At 43.3% G+C, this 25114-nt stretch overlaps 1 long non-coding RNA gene across 1 annotated transcript; it reads left to right on the forward strand.

Annotated features, from left to right (window-relative positions):
- The first annotated feature begins 80 nt into the window (after positions 1-80).
- On the forward strand, positions 81-24262 carry LOC148131355 (uncharacterized). Its single transcript, XR_015749106.1, has 4 exons — positions 81-133; positions 15854-15902; positions 23227-23283; positions 24231-24262. It is a non-coding gene; the product is annotated as an uncharacterized LOC148131355 (long non-coding RNA).
- Positions 24263-25114: the final 852 nt, after the last annotated feature.

Raw genomic sequence — 25114 nt, forward strand, 5'->3', positions numbered from 1 at the left:
TCCGGAAACTAGGCCCAAACGGAAATTAGAGAATATAGAGATTTACGTCCTAGAGAGTGTGTAACTTCAGAGTTGACCTCCCTGCAGGACCAGCCTCTTTTCCGGCGCACGCCTGCCTGTTTGAATTGTACCGGTAAACCGGGCGCAGGAGATTCGAGCTCGGCGGGTCCCGGGAGCAACAAGAGAGAGAGAGCTGTTCACAAAAGTGGGGGAAGGGGAGATGTGTACAAATGTGGAGGCTTGGCATCAGGGTAGCAAGAGTGCAGGAGAGGTTGAGGAGCCTATTATATTAAGCGATGAGTCTTGGAGGTTGCAAGGTACACGTTATACTGCGCTAGTGAAGCCACACTTGGAATGCTGCATCCACTTCTGGTTACTATGATACAAAAAAGATGCTCCTAGAAAGTCCAGAAAGGGTCTAGAAGCTAAACTTTATGATGAACGGTTAACGGAGATAAGTATATCTAACCTATCAAAGAGAAGGATTAGGAAGTGACGATAGCTCTTCCAGTACTTGAGAGACTGTCACAGAGGAGAGGGGGTCAATTTGCACCAAAGGGCAAGATAAGAAATAATGGGTGGAAGCTTGTTAAAGAGTGATCCAGCCTAGAACTAAGGAGAAATTTCCTGACAGAACAATTAATGGAATATCTTGCCTTTCAAAGTTGTGGGTTTTTCATTGGAGGTTTTCAAGAATATGCTCGACAACCAGGACTGGGATGGTAATTTCAAACTGGTGGCCCATGGGCCAGGTGCGTCATGCTCAGGTCATGCCCATCCTAGCTCCGCAAAGGGGAAAAACAGCGAAACATCACGTGACGGCAACATGACATGGCAAGTTTGACACCTGTGGTATAAGGTCTCCTACCGTGAGCAGCAGCTTGGACTAAAAGACCTCTGATTCTATATTCTGTGTTCTGTGACTTCCAGGCAGTGTGATGCAACTGTCTAAGCAGATCCACCCTCACCTTTTAAAACAGTGGATCTTGCCAGTAAGATAGTTAGTGATGTGAGGTCCCTTCAAACCCTATAATTTTATGATTCTATTGTGTTCTATGAACCCCCTCTAGTTTTGCAAAAGGGTTCTTTGGGCAGCAGGTGGAAAGGCAAGGCAAGAAAGAAGCTTGGATTTTGGGAATGAGGTACCTGCAATTTCAAAAAGTTAAAAAAAAACTGATTGTCTTTCTTAGATGTAATCCTAATGAAAAAGAGCTGGTTGAAGAGATATAAACAATTGGAATTTTGTCAGGAAGTGACCGTGTAATCTAGGTTTTTAAGATGCTGCTGAAAAAACAACTTGAAGCATAGTCATACTGACAGCCAATTTCAAAAGCTGTAGAGAAGTATATGTAGGACTACTTGACTTTCAGGTCAAAGGGAGCACAGGAGAGTTAGGAACTTCTGAAAATGAAGATACTGGAAGTATGCTTATCCCCCATTCCAATGAGACAGGGGACAGTTTAAAAAAACCAATGAATTGCAGTTCCAACAGTGTTAAAAATGAAAAGACCAGAATATCTATAATCATGAGAGTTGTATTAGGAAGCAGCTATTTGCAGGAGAACAATATTGTAAACTCAAAAGAAATTCAGACTTCAAAAAGAAAAAAAATGTCAGTAGAAAAAGAAATTACTACCAGAAGATAAAGGTTAGTAATAAACGAAGTTCATAGGAGATAATTTGGGGAACAACTGATTGCCATGATTCCAGGAGCAGACCAATCATACTCAATCTCAATTTTAGAAAAATGTTAAAAGATTAACAGACTGGATGTATGTCAAGTGTGCAAGAAGGCTGATGGAGAGTCTCAAATCATGCTGTTCCTTTTGTTACATCAAGACATGTACAAGGCTGCTAAAACTTGCCTTATTGTACCATATCCATCATCTAGCCATATATTTTAACACTTCTGCCCCCTCTTCCTGTCAAGATCTTTGATAAACCGAAAATCAGAATACAGAATAAAAGTTGAAAGGGACCTTGAATATCTAATCTAACCCCTATATAATTCTGGACACATGGCTGTCCAAACTCTTCTTAAAAACTTCAGTGATGGAGCACACACAGCTTCTGGAGGCAAGCTATTCCACTGATTGTTCTGTCAGAAAATTTCTTGGATCTCCTTGATAAGTTTCCATCTGTTATTTCTTGTTTCGCCCACAGGTGTTTTGGAAAATAGGTGAAGCCCCTCTTCTCTGTGACAGCCCTTCAAAGACTGGAAGACTGCTATCATATCACCCCTAATCTTTTTCTTTATTAGACTAGGCATAGTCAATTTCTGCAGTCTTTCTTATTTTAGCCTCCAGTCCCCTAGTTATCTTTGTTATTGTTATGTACATTCTAGACCCCTCAACATTTTTTGTACTGTAGATCAAAAGTGGATGCAGTATTTCAAGTGTGGTTTTACCATAATAATGGCATTAACACTTCAAGAAACATTGATACTAGACTTCCGGTTTGCAGGGCTTCGGCGGCGGCAGGAATCCGCGATCATGCACGGTTTCTGCTTGCGCTCGCCGCTGGAGTGCCCCGATCCAGCCGGATTCGGGGCTATAGTTACCCCGTAGAGGTAACTGAAGATAGGGGAGACCCGGCAGGGGTCGGGGGGAATCGCACCTCCCCTCCTCAGCTGGCTTAACTCCCTTTTCCGAAAGCGGTGGAGCGGCGGTCAGAAATGGCCGCCACAAAGAAGCTCTCATCCGGGAAAGAATGTGCAGGAGGAAGCTGAGAAGTGAAAGTTTTGGCTGACCGGGATAACAAGCAACATTTAAAATACCCTGGAATTTAAATCTCATCAAAGATACATCGCTCCCAAAGAGGATCTGGAAGCAGCGAATGAAAGTGAAAAGGGAAAGTTTTTTGTTTCTCACTCTCCTTCCTTACGGTGACAGCAGATGAATGAGAAATTGGAAAAACCCGCTTTGGCACCAGCAGGTAATCAAACTGAAAAATTAAAGCCAAGGGGACAATAAAGATTTCTGAACATTGAAAAAAAAATATTTTTTTGCTGTAAGTGGGAAGGGAGAGGAAAAGAATTAAGATTAAGATTTTGCTGGAGGAGGCTGCTTGGAATTTACAAGACTAGAGTTAAATTGTAACAAGACTTCTAAAAGATACATTTTAATTGGAACTTTGCAACTGAATTGTAACCCCAGGAAGAGAAAGTGTAAAAAGAAGAAAGTGTTAAATGAAACAGTCTGTGTGTATTTGGATCGCTTGGTGGCTTTGGGACTTTTGGAAATTATTATTTGAAAGATTAAAAACATTTGGGTTTTTAAAAAAAGTTTCTACAATGGCATTACTTGTTGATGAACTGAAAATGGAATTTAAAAAGTATAAAGAAGAGGAACAAGAAGGGAAGGGCTCTTTTGGCTCCGTTTTTCATTTTTTAGAAATGGCGATTTCTACTTATGAGAAATTACAAGAACAAGGAGAATGGGATGAAGAAGAAGCCATCTTTAATGATCAAGCAACTCTAGCTGGGGAAGAAAAGGGAAAGGGGGGAAAGAGAAATCTAAGACTTAAAAAAAACAACCAAAAAAGGGAAAAATAAGGTGAAAAGTTGATACAACGTCAGAAAGCAACAGAAAAGAGGAATACAGAAGAGAGTGGAGATCAAGAGACAAGGGGATAAAAAGGCTAGACTGGAGAAGCAAGGAAGGAAAAAAGGGAAGAGAAGCTACAAAGGTTTGAAACAAGATGTAAAGAAACCAGATTTATTTAGAGATAATGGGTAAAAATATAACTAAAAAAGAGATTCTGCAAAAGTACATCAGACTGTATTGTTGTATTTGTATTTGAAATAAATGTTAGAAAATTGGAACAATATATGATTACAAAATGGGATAAAATATTTAATGTAATCTAGTGAAATTTTCTTTTTTCTTTTTGAATAAAATAAATGAAATATGAGAGAATTGCTCTAAGAAGTAATGGGAACATTTTAATCTTATAATACTTTAAAATATAACTGAAATGGGGAGGAAGTAATTAAGCAAATTTATAAGTGTTCCCATAGAAGCATGATACTTAATTGAAAAGGAATGTGTAAAATGATGAAGACTTAAATGAATATTAATTTTAACGGTAGAGTTTAATTGCTATGGATTATTGTTTTAATTATATTATAAACTTATAATTTTTTCTTATTTTAAAATATAGTACGTAGCTTTAGAATGTACTAAGCAGAATCCGAATGAAAATTATGTATTATTTTAAGTGTTAAATTTAGGGGAAAGATATAAAGGCGTCATGCTCCAATCAGTGATTATAGGAGAAATTCTGTGTTAGTGAGAAAAGATAATAGACAGCTGAAACAGAACAGACAAAGGATATAAGCATAATGATTTAAACTGAGATAAAATAAATAAAATAGAATTAAGAGAGTGAAAAGAGAGGAGAAACTATATAGAAAATGTAGAATGGTAAATAAGATATGAAATGATATATAAAAGTGAGCATGAATTTGAATTTATGTCTGTACAAAAAATGTAACCCGGGACTAAGCTGCTTTCCAAAAAGATATTTTAAGTTTTCATGTTTTGTGTTTTGTTTGTGTATGTTTGTTTATTGAAAATTAATAAAATTCTTTAAAAAAAGAAAAGAAAAGAAACATTGATACTATCTCTCTGTTCGATACAGCCTAGGACCGAATTGGCTTTTTTGGCAACTGCAGCACGCTGCTAACTCATACTTAAGTGGTTGACCACTAGAACATACACCGGTATATAGTAACAGTGTGGTATATTATAGTGTAGTTCTATATTTTTCTACATTCCAAAGCCTGCAAAATCGACATGAAGAAGCATAAGTTAGAATTATGACATAATGGAAAACCCGTATTGGCATGGATCTAAATTGGCAGCAATAATTTTCCCACTGCGCTCTGCTGCATGACGAGTACGGATTCTGCATTCTCTATTGGAATGACGAGGGTCATCTGCACAAGTCATCTGAGGTAAGAAGTGAAGAGAAGGGCAGTGCCTGGCGGATGAGCCAAGCTGCGACTTGTCTGGAAGCAATAGAGACTTAAGAGGCCAGCATCAACAAATCTTCCAAGACTAGATATCCTGAAACAGACTATGGCGGGGGACAGTGAGCAGCGGCTCCAGCGCTTTCGCAAGTTTGTTTGGTGGAAAAAAGCTTTTTTTTATTGGAGTTAGTGGGAGGACAGCCAGTGGCAAGCAGTGGTGGGATTCTACCGGTTCAGCCCAGTTCGGCCGAACTCGGTAGTAAAAAATGCTACCAGTTCGACCAAACCAGTATTTCTTTTTTTTTCTTTTTTTTCCTCCCAACTATCAGCTGTTCCGACGATCAGCTGTGTTGGGATCCTTCTTGCTGTTTTACTGCTTTGCCCAGGAGGCTTCCCGGAGGCCCAGGAGGCAAAAAAGGGGGTGCGGGGGGCACCCCCCCACTTCATTTTTTGCCTTCCTGGCCTCCGGGAAGCCGCCTGGGTTGCGTTTTGCTCCCAGGAGGCCAAAAACGGAGCGAAGAGGGGTGCTGCGTGGCCTCCCCGCGCTCCATTTTTACCTTCCTGGGCCTCCGGGAAGCTTCCTGGGGGGCATTTTGCTCCCAGGAGGCCAAAAACAGAGCTAAGAGGAGTGCTGCACAGTCCCCCCGTGCTCCATTTTTCACCTTCCTGGGCCTAAGGGAAGCCTCCTGGGAGCAAAAACGGCCTCCCTTGAAGCTTCCCTGAGGCCCAGGAGGCAAAAAAAATGGAGGAGGGTGCTGCACAAAAAGAAGCCACACCCACCCAGTCACATGACCATGCCCACCTAGCCACTCCCACCTAGCCATGCCCACAGAATCAGCAGTAAAAATATTTACATCCCACCCCTGGTGGCAAGGTAAACATTTCCATTGGACAATCAAAACACAGCAATGTATTTCCAGAGCTAGGCAGTGCACCTCTTAAGACGCTAAATTTCCTCTCCCAAGATTTTGAGAACAGCACTGCCATTGTTGGCATTCCTGACATTAAGGTCTAGATTTGGGATTAGATACAGCTAGTATCTTTTTAATGTGTGTGTGTGCGTGTGTGTGTGCTCGCGTGTGCGTATGCGTGCGCGCATGCAGTGTTTCTATCGTGCGCAATGTTTTTCTCAAATGAATCCCATGCACGTGTTTTGGGAGGCACTACCTTCCTGTCCTGAAAGAACAGCCTGGGTTGGTGCACCTTTTGGGGGGAGGGGGGGCAAACCGTGAATAGATCAATACATCTCCATTGGGCACTTCACACTAACTCAACAGATTCCCGAGCAGGAAGGGGTGCCGAGGAGGAAGGGGTGCAAAGTTTTTGTGATCCTGCGATTGTCTTGTGTGGCAACTATCCCAAAAGTACCTTCCCAGTTTTCACCGACACTCGATTCTCTTATTTATCTAAATATCCTTAATTGTTAACTAACATTCATATCCTAAATACTTAAAAACATCAGTAAAGACTTGATTTTTCTTTTTAATGGAGGATTTTGCATTTATTTTGAAAAATGTAAATGGACTTTGGATTTGGATGGTGAGGACCAGGGGACAGACTATTTAAGAATTTGTGGGGTTTCTTCCAGTCTGTCTCATAGGTTAGTTTTCTCCCACAACTAGCAAGTAATGAGTTTCTAAGTCTACAGCTGGGAGATTCTGAGTCTTCAGAAGTTAGTCATTATTAGTTACTGGGAAAGAAGGCAGAATATACTTCAGTCACGACTAGTACTAGATATAAGCTGCAAAAATAAGGAGGACCACTAGACTTTTCCAGGTTTTTGCAGCTCACTTCTTAGTCACAAACAATTGATGTTTAAGTTGGTTGCCTGGAAAGCTTTTATGGTATTAAGACCAGGAGACTTTTTCTAGTTCTGTGTAAGGCAAAAAAGCCGATGGGGTGACTTTGGTCACCCACAATCTCATCCTAACTCACCTTACAGGGTTATTGCTATGGAGAAAATAGAAGAGGAAGGAGTATTGTGTATGTTCACTACCTTCAGTTATTTATAAAAATAAATGGGAAATAAATAGATAAGAAGAAAGCTACACATTGGGTCTTTGCTAGCCTTTTTATACCATTGTTTAATCAGTAGCTGCTCTAATTTCCTTTCTGCCATACAACCCTATTCTATAAAATATTGTGTCAGGTGGGTATAGATAGTCCTTGACCAATGAATGCAATGGAACCTGCCCATTACAGTCAAAAGGTAAAAGTCATGACCATTAAGTGAAGCACCCACACAATATGCAGGGACCCCAAGGGGCAGGAAGTGAAGCACAAGGTGCCTCAAGTGTGAATGAAGTCTTGGGAGGCTCCAAGAAGAGTCTATGCTGGGTCTCCCAGTGCCTCTCCCGGACCCTTAAGGAATCCTATGCTCTACTTAACAACTTGTGCCTTCATCCCTGCTCTTCCTGATGCAGTCTTTAAATAAATGTGTGTGTCATTAAGCAGAGTATGGGGTGCCTTAGGAGCAACTTCCAGAATTGTGCACGTGGCCCAGGATTAGAGTGGTTTGATCTGCTTTTTTAATGCGAGTTCCAGACTGCTGTGGAACTTTTCACAAGCCCAGAAACAAAACAGGTTGCCCCCTTCCCTAAGCTGAACTCTGGAAAATTTTGAAAGTAAGTGCATTATGAGTGAGGAGGAGGGTGTGACACATGGAGGGAAGCAGGCCTAAGGCCTGAGGGGACCCAGGGAGGGAAGAGGAGGGTATAATTGGAGGGGCCATTGAAAAATAACACTGGTTGGTTGTAGAGGTGAATGACCATGGGAGCACTGCAGCAGTCATAACTCTGGAATTAGGTTGTAAGTAGGTTTTGAGGGTCCATAGTAACTTCAAATGCTCACTTAGTGATTTATATTAAATTGAGGGTTACCTTTACAGTGATAGCAGAGGAATACTGTAGCGTTTGTGTACACAGATTTCTTAGAGTGTGATATAGGGATAAGTTTCCTAGAAGTATTGCACGGAAAAACATATGTAGTTAGATTAATGTATCATGAACATTCAACTGCATTCAATATAGCCAAGAACGGTAAACTTGCAGCCATTATATTTTTATGGAAACACATTGCCTTGTAGATCTTGAAATTCAGCTGCATCGCCCAATTCTGAATAGACCATGGCCCGTTAGTGGGCCATGGCCAGTGGTGGGATTCAATTTTTTTTACTACCAGTCCTGTGGACATGGCTTGGTGGGTGTGGCAGGGGAAGGATACTGTAAAATCTCCAGTCAGAAGTGGTATTTTCCAGTTCTCTGAACTACTCAAAATTTCTGCTACCGGTTCTCCGGAGCTGGTCAGAACCTGCTGAATACCACCTCTGGCCATGGCCCAGGGGTTGAGAATCCCCATCCTACAATGGCCCAGTCAACCCTATTGAATATCTCTGGAGGGACCTGAAAATGGATGTCCACCAACCGTCACTATCCAATGTGACTGATCTTGAGAGAATTTGCAAGGAAGAATGGCAGAAAATCTGCCAGTCCAGGTGTACAGAGCTTGTCGCATCATATTCCAAAAGATTTGAATCTGCAATTGCTGCCAAAGATGCTTCAACAAAGTACTGAGTGAAGGGTCTGAATACTTATGCCAATGTGATATGTTACTTGGATTTTGGTACTTGGCTTTTCTCCTTTCTTGCAAATGTTCCAACACCAAACTTGGACACAAAAGAGTGAGATTTCATGTTTTTTACTTTGTAGCAGCATTTCCTACAAGCTGCAGTGCTGTTGTCAACATTGAGAAGCATGTTGATAACGGGAGCTCATAAAATTTGCAGACGACATCAAGCTGAGGGGAATAGCCAACACTAGAAGATAGACTCAAGATTCAGAATTGAATCCTATCCAAAAAAACACAATTCAGTGATGAAAAAAGTAAGTTTTTACACTTGGGCAAGAAAAATCAAATCACAAGTATAGAATAGGTGGTACCTGGATCAACAGCAGTAATTGTGAGAGGGATCTAGGTGTCCTAGTAGGCAATCATTTCAGTATGAGCCAGCAATGTGCTGCAGCCTGCCTGCTCTACTTCTTCAGTGCCAGTTGTTGTTCCAGTCAACTACAAAGTTCCACTTCTTTAGCCATGCCAACCCCAATATCATTGTCTCTGCCATTTTCAGGGTTACTATGAAATGTAGTTTCCTCATGGCTTCCTGATCTCAGGGTTACTGGTTCGGTTAGGCATGTGACTGGCAGCCCCCCCCCACATTAAGGGAGCCATCAACTTGCACAAACTTCATAGGTTGCCTCAATTTTTAAAGTCTCAGTCCCATCTTTTCCACAGTTTGCAGGCTAACTAAGCAGCAGATACAACCTGAGTCTACTAGGGCCATAAATACCCCTCTCGCCCCTGAGTGGGGCTCTAGCATCTCCATTCAGGTAATCAAAGGGGCAGTGGTTCCACTTACCATCAGATCATGCTCCCCCTAGCTATCACTCTTATAGAAGATCAGGTTGGGGTTGCTGGAGGTCAGAGTTTCCCTCCCCTTGCTAGAGTGGGAAGAGACCTCGACAACCTGCTGCACCATCCACATCTCTTTTCCCTTCTTCAGCGCCTTGTCTTTGCTGACCTGGGCCCCTCACTGCCAAATGGGTTGTGGGCCGGGCAGTTGGCTGCCTGATGGCCCTCTTTTCCACATCGGAAGCAGGCTCCAGGCAAGCACTGTAGGCTCTCCCTAGGGGTGGCAGGAGGGGCTGTTGATACCTTGCTCATTGGCAGGCATCATTTCTCACCTCGTCAGGGGCGACCCTTTTTTTTTTTTATAAAAGTTTTTATTTTTTAAGACAAACATATACAAACAAAACATTAAAAACATAAAACCATCTTCCATTTTATATACATACAGTGTGTCAGTTGGTTACAAATCTTTTGTGCTATCCTTTCGTAGTCATTACTCACAGTTTATATAAATTTTCACATTGTCAAACTAACATATGCTTATATATTTATCAGTTATTAATCATCCATGACTAAACTATTTATTCCATCATTTTATACGAGATATTCCAAATTTTATTTTGAAATTTATATTGTATATTGTATATTGTTTAAATTTATATTGTATATTATGTCTATATTATATTTTATATCAATCCATTGAACTTCTATTACAAAATTATCTAATCTATTACATTACCATGTCTTTTTGTCCAACCATTGATAAAACAAATCCCATATCATATAAAATTGCTTATCTTCTTGCTCTCTAATTTCAAATGTCAATTTGCTCATTTCAGCACAGTCCATAATTTTCTTAATAACTGCACAGGTATTTTTTCATTTTTCCAATTCTTAGCAAATACAATTCTAGCCGCTGTTAAAACATTTACAATCAAATATTTCAGCTCTTTATTGTATATTTCCAATATAATTCCCAATAAAAAGATCTCTGGTCTATGTGTTATTTTATCATTTTTTCCAACCATGTGTGGATTTTAGTCCAATATCTTTTTGCATCTGAGCAAGTCCATCACATATGGTAATATGAACCAGGTATCTGATGACATTTGCAACATTTGTCCGATTTGTTCTTAAACATTCTCGCAATTCTCATCGGGGGTAGGTAAAACATCTTATACAAATTTTCTTTATATGCAGTTGACATTGTCATTTTATAATTTTGAGACCACAATTTTTGCCATTTCTCTAAATCAATCCCATATCCAAAATTTTTCCCCCAAGCAATCATAGTTTCTTTGACTTGTTCTTCCTCCAACTTAAATTCTAATAAATGTCCATAGAGTTTTTTAATTACCTTTTCATCAGTACCCACCAGAATTTTATCTAAGTCAGTCAACTTATCATAAATACCTTCTGTTTTAAAATCTTTATCAAATCTAGATTGTACTTGCAAATATGAAAACCAATTCATTTTTACAACCTTGTTCTTCCAACGCTTGCATAGATTTCAGTTCACCCCTTTCATTCAATATCTCACCATATCTAACTGTTTGTTCCTTTTTATATATTATTGGATAGGAAAAAGCTTCAATATCCATAATGGAATTTTTAAGTAGTATTGTCTTTCTATCTTCTGCCAGTTCAAAAACAGTGCCTCTCTAATGTAATGTCTTCTAAAATATCCCTGTGTTTTAGTTCCCTTATACCAGAGGAAAGCATGCCATCCCAGCAGCAAGTCATGCCCTTCTAAAGTCAATAATCTACTGTTCCTTAATGTTATCCATTCCTTTACCCACATCAGATTTGTCGCTTGGTAATATAATTCCCAGTTGCAAGGCAAACCCTCCTCTTGTTCTTGCATCTTGTAACAGTTTAAGTTTTATTCTCGCTTTCTTACCCTGCCAAATATATTTCAGCACAATTCTATTTAAGTCTTCAAAAAACTCTTTCTCTAGTCGAATTGGAATTGTCTGGAATAGATATAAAATTCTAGGCAATACATTCATCTTAATTGTAGATATTCTCCCAATCAATTATAGTTGTAAGTTTTCCCATTTTGCCAAAACTGTCGCAATCTGCTGTTTGAGTTTAAGATAGTTATCCTCCTTCAGTGTGCTACATCTTGGTGTAATGTATATCCCTAAATACTTAACCTTATTTGTGACCTGTATTTCTAAAACTTCTTCCAACTCTTTCTTTTGTCTTGCTAACATATTCTTTGTTAATACCGTTGTTTTATATATGTGAATAATTTCCCTAATTTATTTCATTTCAATATATATTCGTGTTGTTTTTAATAAGTACTTCTTGTAGGCAAATTATGTCAAATTTTAATTTCTCTAATTTATGGAATACTTTTCTTCTTTTAATAGCCAAATTAAGTCCATTTATGTTAATCGTAATCAATTTTCTTTCATCCATATTAAGCTTTATAAGAGGGTTTTATTGCTCTAGTAGATCTTAGTTCTTGTTGCTCTCTGGGTACACCACCTACTGTACCTTCTTCTTTTTCTTTTTCAATTACTGCTATACACTCCTCTTGAAATTCAATTAACAACTCTTTTTTCTTATGTCTTCCTCCTTTCCTCTAAGGTATTCTAAGTAGAATAGCTCAGCTTTTTCGACTGTGTCAATTCTGTGTCTTTGTTCCTGCCAGGTGAACAAGAGGCCTTCTGGTATCAGCCATCTGTAATTTACTCCTCTTTTAAGTAACTCTTTAGTCAAAAATAAATATTCTCTTCTCATCTCACTTACTCTTCTTGGTACCTGTTTCAGCACCACAATTTCTTTGTCTTTGTACTTTAATGTTTTTTCTCTTGCCACCTGCAATATCTGTGTTTTAATGATCTTCTTGGTAAATCTGATGTGAACTTCTCTTGGTAACCTATTTCTCATTGCATATCTTGTATAGACATGGAACACTTCATCCATCCCATCCATCATCTTCTCTTTGGTTATCTCTAACGCTTCTGCCAGTATTTCTGTCATTATTTCAGCAAGGTTTTCACCTTTTCCTTCTTCTACGTTTTGAAATCTCAGGTAAAATTCTGATCTATCGATTTCCCATCCTAATGGTCCCTTTTCAACATCGCTCAATCTAGTATCAATATCTTCAATTTTCTTAAATCTGTCCTCATATTTCATCATCATCTGTAGAATGTTCTCTACTTTTTCATCTGTCTTTTCAGTTCTTTGCTCAATATTTTCTATTCTCTTTTCAATCTTTTGGATTCCTTGCATAATCATCTACAATGTCACTTCCTTCTCTTTCTCCTGTTGTAACATTGTCTGTATTGATCATTGTCCTCCAGATGGTGAAGAGGAGGCTATTGGTATTGAGGAAGCTGGGGCTGTTGTCTTTCTGATCATCTTGTAATACTTATCTGTAAAAAAAAGAAAGAGAAAGAAAAAAGAAAAAAAGAGAGCGAAGGCAGATAGCTACCATTCCAAAAAATAAAAAGGAAAAAAATCTTTGGGCACTTATATACCTTAATCCAATTAATTGCAGTAATATACAAAACAAGAGAAGATATGGAAAAAAGGATAAAAAAGTGTTGTTTTTTTTAAGAAAAAGAGGATAGGGGGAAGGAGAGAAAAAAAATAAAAAATAATAGTCTATGTATTTCTCTTAATAGAAAAAAGAGAGCAAAAGAAAAAATGTATATTCTAGTTCCTGGGTTAAAAGGTTAAAATCCAACTATATAAAAATCCAACTAGAAGGGAAGTAGAAAAGAAGGTAAGAAATAACAAACAATTCTAATTGAAAGCAAGCCACTGCCACTAAATATCCCCAAGGCTCTTTGGTAAATCAACTCAGACTTTCCAGTTCCAGTATTTTCAAGGTCACTTCAATCTTCTTTCTTTCAACTTCAACTCCAGACTCCAGCTATCTATAGTTTCACAGATGAGCATCTGTATAAACAATCTGCCATGCTCAAATCTGTCGAGATCCATCTGGAGTATCTTCTGGAGTGCTGGCTATTTCTACCAGTTTAGTGTCGCCTGTAAATTTGATGAGTTCCTTTCTATTCCCTCATCTAAATAATTTTGAAGATGTTGAAGAGATGTTGAAAAAAGAACCTTGGGGTTCCCCACTGCTTCCTTCTTTACCTCTAGATGTAATTTCATTGAGGAGTACACATTGAGTATGATTTGTTAGCTACCACCCCCAGCACCATGTGCTGGGAATCCATATTCAGAAAGTAACATCTCTTTCTCCTCTAGACCTCCTCTAGACCTCCTTGGGATCTCCAGTCCCAAATTGCTACTGGAGGAGAGTAAACTTGAAGCATCATCAACACCAATACTTCCTCAGTTTGTGCAGTCAGAAGAGTTTTTTAAAGAGCTCTTTCCCAACCCTAACTCTTTCTTAGCTTCTTCCATCACGTTACCTGGTGGCACCATTATTTCATCAGAAAGAACAGTTGAAGTACTAAAATCAAGCTTCCTTCAGTTATTCCTCCCCTCTCTTGACTGCCAAATCTTGGCACTGCCTCTTCTTTCACCTTTTCTTTCTTCTTGACCTGTGTGACCACTTTCTATCTGACCTCAGTCTTTTTGATATAGATATTCTTAGTAGGGATGGTACAGAATTTGCTAATTCTGAAATGCAAGTTGTTTTCAAAAAACAAAAAGGACTTTAATTAATATGATTTTGCATGGCAAAAGCAATGTAAAGAGCAAACAGCAATGTAAATGTACTAATTTGTAGAAATAATAATAAAGAAGCAGATCTTACTGAAAGAGCTTTGAAAGGGTGAGTGAAAGTGGTAACTGAAAACCAAAAAGGGAATAGTTTAAAAAGTAAGGGAACAGAAGGATGTACGGAATTATTTTTATTTGGCCTGCACTTGTTCTGAACCTGAATCTTATCTGTTCAATCCTAGTTTAAGACTATAACCATTACATCATAGTAGCTCACTTCCATATGAGGGCTTAATCTTTGTATGCTTGGGCTTTTACTGCGAATGTACTGTAACTGTATACTAGTATTTTTCTGTTGTCATTCACCTGTTTCATGTTTCTTTACTGTCTGCAGTTCTCTGAGATACCAGTAAACAAGTTAGGGATTTAGAGCAGATCTTATCACAGTGATGGGCCATCTGCTAAAATAAAGCCAGGTCATGGCACACACTTCAAAGTAAATCAGGAAGCCTGTACTTGTGGAGTCTGTCTGGCAAGAACAAAGAATACTTATCCACAGGAGATATGCATTCTTTGTAAATCATGTAACAGTCCTGGCTAATTGGAAAGCTGATAAAAGTAACACAAGTTAGCCAAGATGCAGACCTCAGCTAAAAGTTAGGCTTGCAGCAAATCAAATGTGTATTAGACAACTCCTAGAGCAGTGGTGGCTAACCTTTTTTGGCTCCTGTGCCAAAAATTGTGTGCACGCTTGCGCTCGCGCGCCAGCACCCAGAAGGCAATGCATGTGCCCCTCCCATGCCCCCTGCACATGCACGCGCAATACCCCCCGCTGCTCCCTTACCTACACTGTGCCTCCCAGCTGATTTTCGGCCCTTTTGAGGCCTTTTTTGGCTTCCCAGAGGCTTGAGGAAAGCTTCTGCAGGATTTGCAGGCCGAAAAATGGGCCCGTTTCATTACTTCCGGTATTTCCAGAAATACAGGAAGTGACGAAATGGGCCTATTTTTTGGCCTGCAAAGGCTTTCCTGGGAAGCCAAAAATGGCCTCAAACAGACCAAAAATCAGGTGTGAGGCATGCACATGCGCAGTGAGGTAAGTTTGCCTGTGGCTCGCGTGCCAGCACAAATGGCTCTGCGTGCCACCTGTGGTACGCGTGCCATAGGTTTGCATCACAGTCCTAGGTCATTCATTAGCTAAGACTTGGGAATAGGGACAGCTAGAGACCAATAGAACAAATTGTACAATTATTACTAAAATGTTTATTAGATGACATTTCTTATTATCTCACTTTGTCCCACCTTCTCCTTTAGTGAAAATGTATAAAACCTATTCAATCCTTTTTTGGGGCTCTTGGCATTTTGACCAGGAGCTCTTTTCCTTGGAGTACTCCAATAAAAATCAATCAGAAAACCTGTACCTCGTGTCTGGCATCTGTCATTGGCCTTGGAACCAGGCTCAGACCCGAATTGTGGACAACAACAGTACATTACATTTGTCAAGCCAGCCTTTGAAGAATTCTGCCTACCTGTGAGTAAAAGGTTTTATCCTTCCCTGGAATGGGAATTGAAGGTTTAGAAGGATTAAAACTCTGGTGGAACACTTGGTGAAGTAGTATTTCTGGAAATCCTCTTATGAAAAAAGGTACGGCCATTCACACTTCTTCATCTGTTCTTATGATGGCTGGCATGGACACTAATAGAAAGGAAAGTGCAAGAATGGGGATTTCTAACTCCACTTGCAGTTTAAGGGGAGAAACCCATCAAGTCATCTTCTTCCAGAGAAATATCCTCTCTACAGTTGCTCTAACATGATTTTCTCTTTTCTGACAGACCAAGATATATGCTGATATAATTCTCCCTAAAGATATGGATAATCTTGGTGAGTATGGGATAAAGTCAATAGTTAGATAATGGAAAATTGGAGGCATTCTTTAAGAAAAGCTTTTATCTCTCTCACTCTAAGTTAATAAACCTGTAGATATTTAAAAAAAAAAAGAAAACAACTGAGTAGGCACTTTAATACACTGTTCAAAAAAATAAAGGGAACACTTAAACAACACAATGTAACTCCAAGTCAATCACACTTCTGTGAAATCAAACTGTCCATTTAGGTAGCAACACTGATTGACAATCAATTTCACATGCTGTTGTGCAAATGGAATAGACAACAGGTGGAAAGCATAGGCAGTTAGCAAGACATTCCCAATAAAGGAGTGATTCTGCAGGTGGTGACCACAGACCACTTCTCAGTTCCTATGATTTCTGGCTGATGGTTTGGTCACTTTTGAATACTGGTGGTGCTGTCACTCTAGTGGTAGCATGAGATAACCCACACAATATAACCCACACAAGTGGCTCAGGTAGTGCAGCTCATCCAGGATGGCACTTCAATGCGAGCTGTGGCAAGAAGGTTTGCTGTGTCTGTCAGCATAGTGTCCAGAGCATGGAGGCGCTACCAGGAGACAGGCCAGTACATCAGGAGATATGGAGGAGGCTGTAGGAGAGCAACAACCCAGCATCAGGACCACTACCTCCGCCTTTGTGCAAGGAGGGACAGGAGGAGCACCGCCAGAGCCCTGCAAAATGACCTCCAGTGGGCCACAAATGTGCATGTGGCTGCTAAAACAGTCAGAAACAGACTCCATGAGGGTGGTATGAGGGCCTGACGTCCACAGGTGGGGGTTGGGCTTACAGCCCAACACTGTGCAGGATGTTTGGCATTTGCCAGAGAACACCAAGTTTGGCAAATTCGCCACTGGCGCCCTGTGCTCTTCACAGATGAAAGCAGGTTCACACTGAGCACATGTGACAGACGTGACAGGGTCTGGAGACACCATGGAGAATGTTCTGCTGCCTGCAACATCCTCCAGCATGACCGTTTTGGCAGTGGGTCAGTAATGGTGTGGGGTGGCATTTCTTTAGAGGGCCGCACAGCCCTCCATGTGCTCGCCAGAGGTAGCCTGACTGCCATTAGGTACCGAGATGAGATCCTCAGACCCCATGTGCTAGTGCAGTTGGCCCTGGGTTCCTCCTAATGCAAGAAAATGCTAGACCTCATGTGGCTGGAGTATGTCAGCAGCAGTTCCTGCAAGACGAAGGCATTGATGCTATGGACTGCCCCGCCCGTTCCCCAGACCTGAATCCAATTGAGCACATCTGGGACCTCATGTCTCGCTCCATCCACCAATGCCACATTGCACCACAGACTGTGCAGGAGTTGGGGGATGCTTTAGTCCAGGTTTGGGAGGAGATCCCTCAGGAGACCATCCGCCACCTCATCAGGAGCATGCCCATGTGTTCTGTCTCGCCTTCCCTTTCCTCCAAAAGGTGAGGGAGTACACACACACACAAACACAGGCAGGCAAGCTGGCTCGGACTTCGCAGAGCTAATTCTTTGGAACTGATAATATTCTTGGCATTCCACCACATCCTGCCTGCCAAGTCCGAGCTGGCAGCAATTATAAAATAAACTTTTACTCACAGAGATAAATGGTTCTTTTACTTCATAAAAATCACAAGGTAGTCCACAAAACAATCATTCACAAAGAAAATCTGAAGCAAGGTTAAACTTTGTCCCATACAAAGTTTAAGGAGAAAACACACCCACTTTTATCCCCTGTGGGGTGTGGCTCAATGACTCAGCTCACTCTCTGACCCTCCCACGCCTCCTACGTTGCTGCTCACATTTCTCCCTATGACGCTGCTTGGGGTCGAGCCAATACTCCTCCTCTTCACTCCCTGTCAGGGGCTGCTCCGACATGCCTTCCTCCTGATTCATCTCAGGCTGTTCCTTTCAGTTGTCTGATGGAACCTGAGGCATTACCAGGGAGGAAGGTCCTGGGGAGGAAGGCATTCCCAGTTCCTCCCCCTCATCTTCCAGGTCCTCTTCCTCTGACAGCATAGGCTCAGGAATCAGGGCCACAACACTATCCCCCACCGCAGGGCCCTTCCCTCGAATCTGACAGTCAGGATGTGGTTGCAAGGGGAAATGGTCATGGAATGGTATAAGATCTGGGGCACGGATCGTGGAAGCATCCACCCAGGAGAGGGTCTCTAGCCCATCCCCCTGCCTCTCAATCAAATACTGAAACCGCCCTTTCAGCCAGCGGGAATCCCTAATGCTGTCCACCTTGCCTTCTACTGCGCCATCCTCACAGGGCGCAGATGGTGGATCAACAGCTGTGGGATGTCAGAGATAACACGAAGGGGCGTCAGGGACCAAAAGGGAATGGTGGAAAATTGGATGAATCCGCATGGAGCGCAATAGAGTTAGCCGATAGGCTACGGGGTTGATGACCGCCTCGATAGGAAACAGGCTGATGAACCAATTGTCCAGCTTCTTTATTGGGCGGTTGGCCTGGAGGTGTTTTGTGGATAACCACACACGGTCTCCTACAGCTAGTGGAGGCATTGCCCGTCGAGAGCAATCTGCGAACCGCTTGTAGTCTTCCTTGGCCTCCTATCAGTTGCTGCCGCACCAACTGCTGAACCAATTGAAGTTCCGAAAGGAATTCCTGGGTCTCGGGAACAGGGGAATCCAATAGTATCAGAGGGAAGAACCGCGGATGGTACCCCACATTAGCGTAAAATGGTGTCATTTGGGTGGAGGTGTGCTGGGAGTTGTTGAATGCAAACTCCGCCAGAGGGAGATAATCAGCCCAATTGTTCTGCCGTTGTTTTACAAAACAATGCAAGTATTGCCCGAGGATGCCAAAGACCTTCTTCGTCCCCCCATCAGTCTCTGGATGGTGTGCCGACGACAAGCACACCTGCACCTGTAACGCTGTCATCAGGCTTTTCCAGAATTGGGCTGTAAACTGTACACCACGGTCAGAAACTACCCTGTCCGGCAGACCATGGAGACAAAAAACATGCTGCAAGAACAGACGGGCAGTTGTACGGGCCGTTGGCAGTGTACGACATGGAATGAAGTGGGCCATTTTTGTCAACGTGTCGACCACCACCAGCACAGTTGTAAATCCAGAGGACAGCAGCAAATGAGTCAAGAAGTCCATGGAAATCGGTTCCTGGACTGCGGCCAAGGATTCTGCTGGCAGCACCGTCCACGGAGGAAGGGGGTCCTCGGGGCAAAGGTACTCGGGTTTGCGGGACAGGGCATACGCCTTCCGATTGTGACCACTGGAGATATAGGTCACAGAAAAGTTGAAAAACTTTTCAAAAAACAACGACCACCGGATCTGCCGCTGGTTCAACTTTCTCGCCATTGACAAGTGTTCTAAATTCTGATGGTCCGTCCGGACCTCCACCTTGTGTCGCGCCCCCTTGAGATGATGTCGCCAAGCCTCAAACACAGCCTTGATAACCAGCAACTCTTTTTCCCAGATGGTGTAGTTGCGTTCGGAAGGATTGAATTTCCGTGAATAATAAGCACAGGGAAAAAGAGTGACGCTATCCACCGGGGCCTGCAACAGCACTGCCCCAATAGCCACATTGGACTCATCCGTCTTCACCACAAAAGGACGATGCGGATCAGGGTGCCTCAGGACGGGTTCTGCGACGAAGGCCTGTTGCTGCGGGGGGGGGGGCACTGGAACGGGACCTTCTTTCGAAGGAGCTGGTTATTGGACCTGTCAGCTTGGCAAAGCCCGGGATGAAGGTCTGGTAATAGTTAGCAAACCCCAATAGGCATTGAACGTCCTTCACGCCACGAGGGGGTTCCCAACTACACCAGGCCTCCACCTTGCGTGGGTCCATGGCGGTGCCTTCGGGAGAGATGATGTGCCCAAGGAATTCTATGGAAGTCTGGAAGAAGAGACATTTCTCCAGCTTCGCATAAAGTTGGTGCTCCCGAAGGCGTTGCAAGACCAGACGAACGTGTTGAAGGTGGCTGTCCCTGGACCCAGAATAGATCAGAATATCATTCAGGTACACCACCACGAACCGATCTAACATATCCCGAAACACATCATTCATCATGTGCTGGAAGACTGCGGGGGCATTGGTCAACCCAAATACATCACAGTACATCACAGTGTACTCAAAATGGCCGTATCGGGTGCCAAATGCCGTCTTCCATTCGTCCCCCTCTTGCATCCGCACCAGGTTGTAGGCCCCTCGAAGATCGAACTTGGTGAAGATAGTGGCCTCCCTCAACCTCTCCAACAACTCCGGAATGAGCGGCAAGGGGTAGCGATTCTGTACCGTGATGGCATTTAGTCGGCGGTAATCACAGAACAAGCATAAGTCTCCCGTCTTCTTCTTGACAAAGAGGACTGGGGCTGAGAAAGGGGACGACGAAGGCTGGATGAACCCTTGGGCCAAGTTTTTGTCCAAAAAGTCCTGTAGTGCGGCCAGCTTGGGCTCGGACATGGAGTACAAACATCCCTTTGGCAGCAGTACATTGGGCAGAAGGTCCACTGGGCAATCATAGGGCCGATGCAGGGGTAACCGGTCCGCCTCCTTCTCGCTGAACACATCCGTGAAGTTCGTCAGTTCAGGAGGTATGGAGATGGCAGAGATGGAGATGTCCTGGCCAGCACAGGTGTGGCGGAAGTGGTCCACGCACTGCAGACTCGGAAAAGAAATGGCATTCCGTGACCATGCCACCTGAGGATCATGAATCCTAAGCCAAGCCATGCCGAGGACCAATGGGAAATGGAGGTCCGCGGTGACATAAAAGCGGATCGCCTCCTCATGTGCTCCAATGGCTAGGCGCAAAGGCTGGGTGGCGAATGTAATGGGTTCTGCAATAAGTTCCTGCCCATCCATAGTCTTGACCCTCATCGGAGGTTCCACCAGAACCAAGGGGACATCAAAATGGGCTGCAAAGGCCTGGTCCCTAAAGTTAGTTGTGGCCCCTGAGTCCACCAGCGCATTCGCCAGAATCCCTTCCAACTGGTTAGCCAAGAAAACCCGAGTGTCCAAAATCAGATGCCAAGGGGGCCCAGAGTCAACCTCTGCTAATTCAGGTGGGTGTTTGATATGTGCCCAGCCTAGGGTTTCCCCCAGGTCAGGTCTGCCCAGTTTCTTGACTGATCACGCCAAGATTCAGGCACAGGCTTGAGCGTCCCACTTCGCTTTAGAGGACAAGAAATAGCGAAATGTCCGCCCCCCCCCCCCCACAATACAGGACCAAACCCCCTTGGTGTCTCTGCATTCGCTCCTGGGCCGTCAGGCGAGGTCTGGCCGCTCCCAACTCCATTGGCTCCTTGGCCGTTGCCATGACAAGTGGGGTGACCCGGGGTGCTGTTAGCACAGGGCGCGGTGGTACAGATGCAGATGGCTGCTCCTGGACAGTGCGACTGTTCTTTCGCTGTTGGAGATGTGCGTCGATGCGCAAGCATTGCACCACCAGAGCGTCGAGGGTCGGGGGCACCTCCACTCGAACTAACTCGTCCTGCAGTTCATCTGACAGGCCATCCTGGAAAGCGTCCATTAATGCCGCGTCATTCAAGTTGGAGTCCAGGCACAAAAGCCGAAATTCAGAAATAAACTCTTGCAGGGGGAGCTTCCCTTGGCGAAGGTCTTTAAGACGCCTGGCTGCCGTCTGCATTCGTATGGGGTCTTCATAGATGTGGCGCAGGTGTTGCCAAAAACCATGGTAATTAGTTAATAACGGGCTGTTCTTGAGCAACAAAGGCGTGGCCCATTGGGCAGCCGAGCCAGAAAGGAGGCTTATCACAAACCCCACCTGAACCCGGTCATCTGGGAAATCCTCTGGCCTCATAGCCATAAATAACTGGCACTGTCCCATAAAAGCCGGGAACATCTCAGGCTGCCCAGAAAACTTATCTGACATAGCCACCGGGCATTTCCGACGGGGAGGGGGAGGAGGAGCTGCATGAGCCTGCAGCAAAGCAAGTTGGGTTGTTAATTGAGCCACTTGCTGTTGTAGAGTTTGATTCTAATCTTGCAGCTGTTGTTGAAATTGCTGCTGCTGCTGTTGGTGCTGGTCCATCTTAGGTAGAAGATGGTTTAAGTCAGGTACAGGACAAAAATGTTCTGTCTCGCCTTCCCTTTCCTCCAAAAGGTGAGGGAGTACACACACACACTAACTCAGGCAGGCAAGCTGGCTCGGACTTCGCAGAGTTAATTCTTTGGAACTGATAATATTCTTGGCATTCCACCACGTCCTGCCTGCCAAGTCCGAGCTGGCAGCAATTATAAAATAAAAGTTTTACTCACAGAGATAAATGGTTCTTTTACTTCATAAAAATCACAAGGTAGTCCACAAAACAATCATTCACAAAGAAAATCTGAAGTAAGGTTAAACTTTGTCCCGTACAAAGTTTAAGGAGAAAACACACCCACTTTTATCCCCTGTGGGGTGTGGCTCAATGACTCAGCTCACTCTCTGACCCTCCCACGCCTCCTACGTTGCTGCTCACGTTTCTCCCTATGACGCTGCTTGGGGTCGAGCCAATACTCCTCCTCTTCACTCCCTGTCAGGAGCTGCTCCGACATGCCTTCCTCCTGATTCATCTCAGGCTGTTCCTCTCGGTTGTCTGATGGAACCTGAGGCATTACCAGGGAGGAAGGTCCTGGGGAGGAAGGCATTGCCAGGGAGGAAGGTCCTGGGGAGGAAGGCATTGCCAGGGAGGAAGGTCCTGGGGAGGAAGGCATTCCCAGTTCCTCCCCCTCATCTTCCAGGTCCTCTTCCTCTGACAGCATAGGCTCGGGAATTGGGGCCACAACACCCAGGCATTGTAGGGAGGTCATACAGGCACGTGGAAGCCACACAAACTACTGAGCCTTATTTTGATTTGTTTTAAGGACATTATATCAAAGTTGGATCAGTCTGTAGTGTTGTTTTCCACTTTAATTTTGAGTGTAACTCCAAATCCAGACCTCCATGGGTTGCTAAATTTGATTTCCATTGATAATTTTTGTGTGATTTTGTTGTCAGCACATGCAACTATGTAATGAACAAAGTATTTAATAAGAATATTTCATTCATTCAGATCTAGGATGTCTTATTTTTGTGTTCCCTTTATTTTTTTGAACAGTGTATGTACATAACAGAAAGCTTTTTAAAAAGTTAATACAGATAGCCCTTGATTTCAGCAACTGTTCAAAGTTACGATGTTGCTGAATGAATGATGGCTACAATTGGTCCTTGGAGTTCTGGCTGTCCCAGCACTTCTGGGATCAATTGATCAGTCTGGATGCTTGGCAATCCACTTGCACTTACAACTGGTTGCAGTACCTTGTATTTGCGTGATCACTATTTGCAACTTTTCCAGCCAGCTTTCCCAGAAAATCAGTGGGGAAAACAGCAGAGAAGGTTTCAAGTTGCTGGGGTAAGTTTCCTCTGCTGTGCAGTCTCCAACAGGGTGACTATGCTCAGGCCTGAGGAGAGGGGGAAGGTTCAGTCAGTGGATACATTGTTTCAAGGCCCATGGAGCTCAAAAGGGGTCCCTGAAGGGGAACTTTTTTTAAAAAAATTCAAAACCGAATTTTTAAAAAGAAAAACAGCAGGACGGTGTGTCAACCTGGATGCGCCCGGGCGGGGATAGGGTGGGGACGGTGGTGGCAGCTCGCAGCAAAACACTCCAAAGCTGGATCAAATCAATTCATCAGAGGACAAAAGCAAGCAAGGAAGGAAGACTGTCCTTCGCCTGCAGCAGCGGCAGCAATGATCACTCGGCCTACTTCTCACCCTGTTTAAATACTTTGAAGCGCAGGAGGATAAATCGGAGGAGAGGGGGAGGTGGGGGAGGGATCTACTTGTGGGCTGCATGGACTCCAATCCTGCCACTTCTCTGTAATTTGTCCTCAACACACACACACCGCTTCCCAATCTGCTTTGCTGCCCTGGCAGCCCCCCCCCTTTTAAACAAGCCTCTTGGTTGGTTAGGAGTTACATAGGTGCAGGGAGTAATGCAAAATCCATGGGGGGGAGGTGGGGCAGATGTTAACTTAATGTATAGATGAGGTGGGGCATATTGGTCTTGTTCCAGCACTTAAAAATCCCCTTGGCGGTCCAGACTGTGCTTATGCCCTGATGAGCCACTCATGCATTCCATTCATCCTGTCAGCCCTTCCAGTAAACCAGAAAAAATACAACTAGATGGATTAATTCTACTTTATTGTAAGGCTATATTAACAGAATCTTGCAAGTTTGAAGGTACAAATTTTCCATTGCCACTTTTAACTGCCTGATCAATTTGGGTGGGTCTTTCTTAATTTTTTTCTGCTGATTGTTAAGCCATTGGGAGTTGTCCCCCCTTGTCTGCTTGTTTCCTAGGCATCATCTCTACCCCTCATCCCTCAAGGTTATCGTCATCTACATCAGTGATCCCCAACCTTTTTGATGCCACGGCCCGGTACCGGCATCAGCTGGGCGCCGCGGCCCGGTACCGGCATCAACTGGGTGCCGCCATCTTTTTTTGACAAAAAAGATGGTGGCGCCAGCGCTTCCGGTGAGCTTTTTCGGGTAGAAATGGCTTTCTACCCGGAAAAGCTCACGAAGCGCTGCGCCGCCATCTTTTTGATGAAAAAGTGCTTCCGGTGAGCTTTCTACCCGGAAAAGCTCACCGGAAGCACTTTTTTACCAAAAAAAGATGGCGGTGCCCAGCAACCAGCGGCCTGGTAAGACTTGTTCTGCGGACCAGTACCGGTCCGCGGACCGGCGGTTGGGGACCCCTGATCTACATTACATCCTCAGACTCTCACTATAACTCCCATGCATTCTTGTGCCGACTCTCCAACTCTTGCCACATCTCTTGCACAACATCCCTGCAGAATGGGACAACTCACCACAGGACAATCCAACAAATGCAAAAGTTAAATTAATTTCAATGGAACCATGACCAATAATAATAAAATAAAGTCAATCCAGAAATACAAGAGTTACAATAATTTTGATGAAAATGTGATCACCAATAATAAAAGTAACTGAGTGAAATGATTAATACATTGTTGAGTAGTCCTGCAGCAAGTTGGCTATGGTAAGTTATCCTGCAGCAAGTTGACTGTGGGGAGTTGGCCACAGCGAGTTGAGCATAGTGAGTTTTCCTCAACTCACCTCTGACCCTCACCACACCTCCCACATCCCTCCTTGCATGCTTGTTCCAACAATCCTCCTGTCAGAAAATCTGGGTTCCATTAAAAGTACTTTTTCCAAAAATA

This window comes from Notechis scutatus, chromosome 3, assembly GCF_049901735.1.
Source record: "Notechis scutatus isolate UNSWTSFEM ecotype Mainland chromosome 3, rNotScu1.2, whole genome shotgun sequence".
NCBI lineage: Eukaryota > Metazoa > Chordata > Lepidosauria > Squamata > Elapidae > Notechis > Notechis scutatus.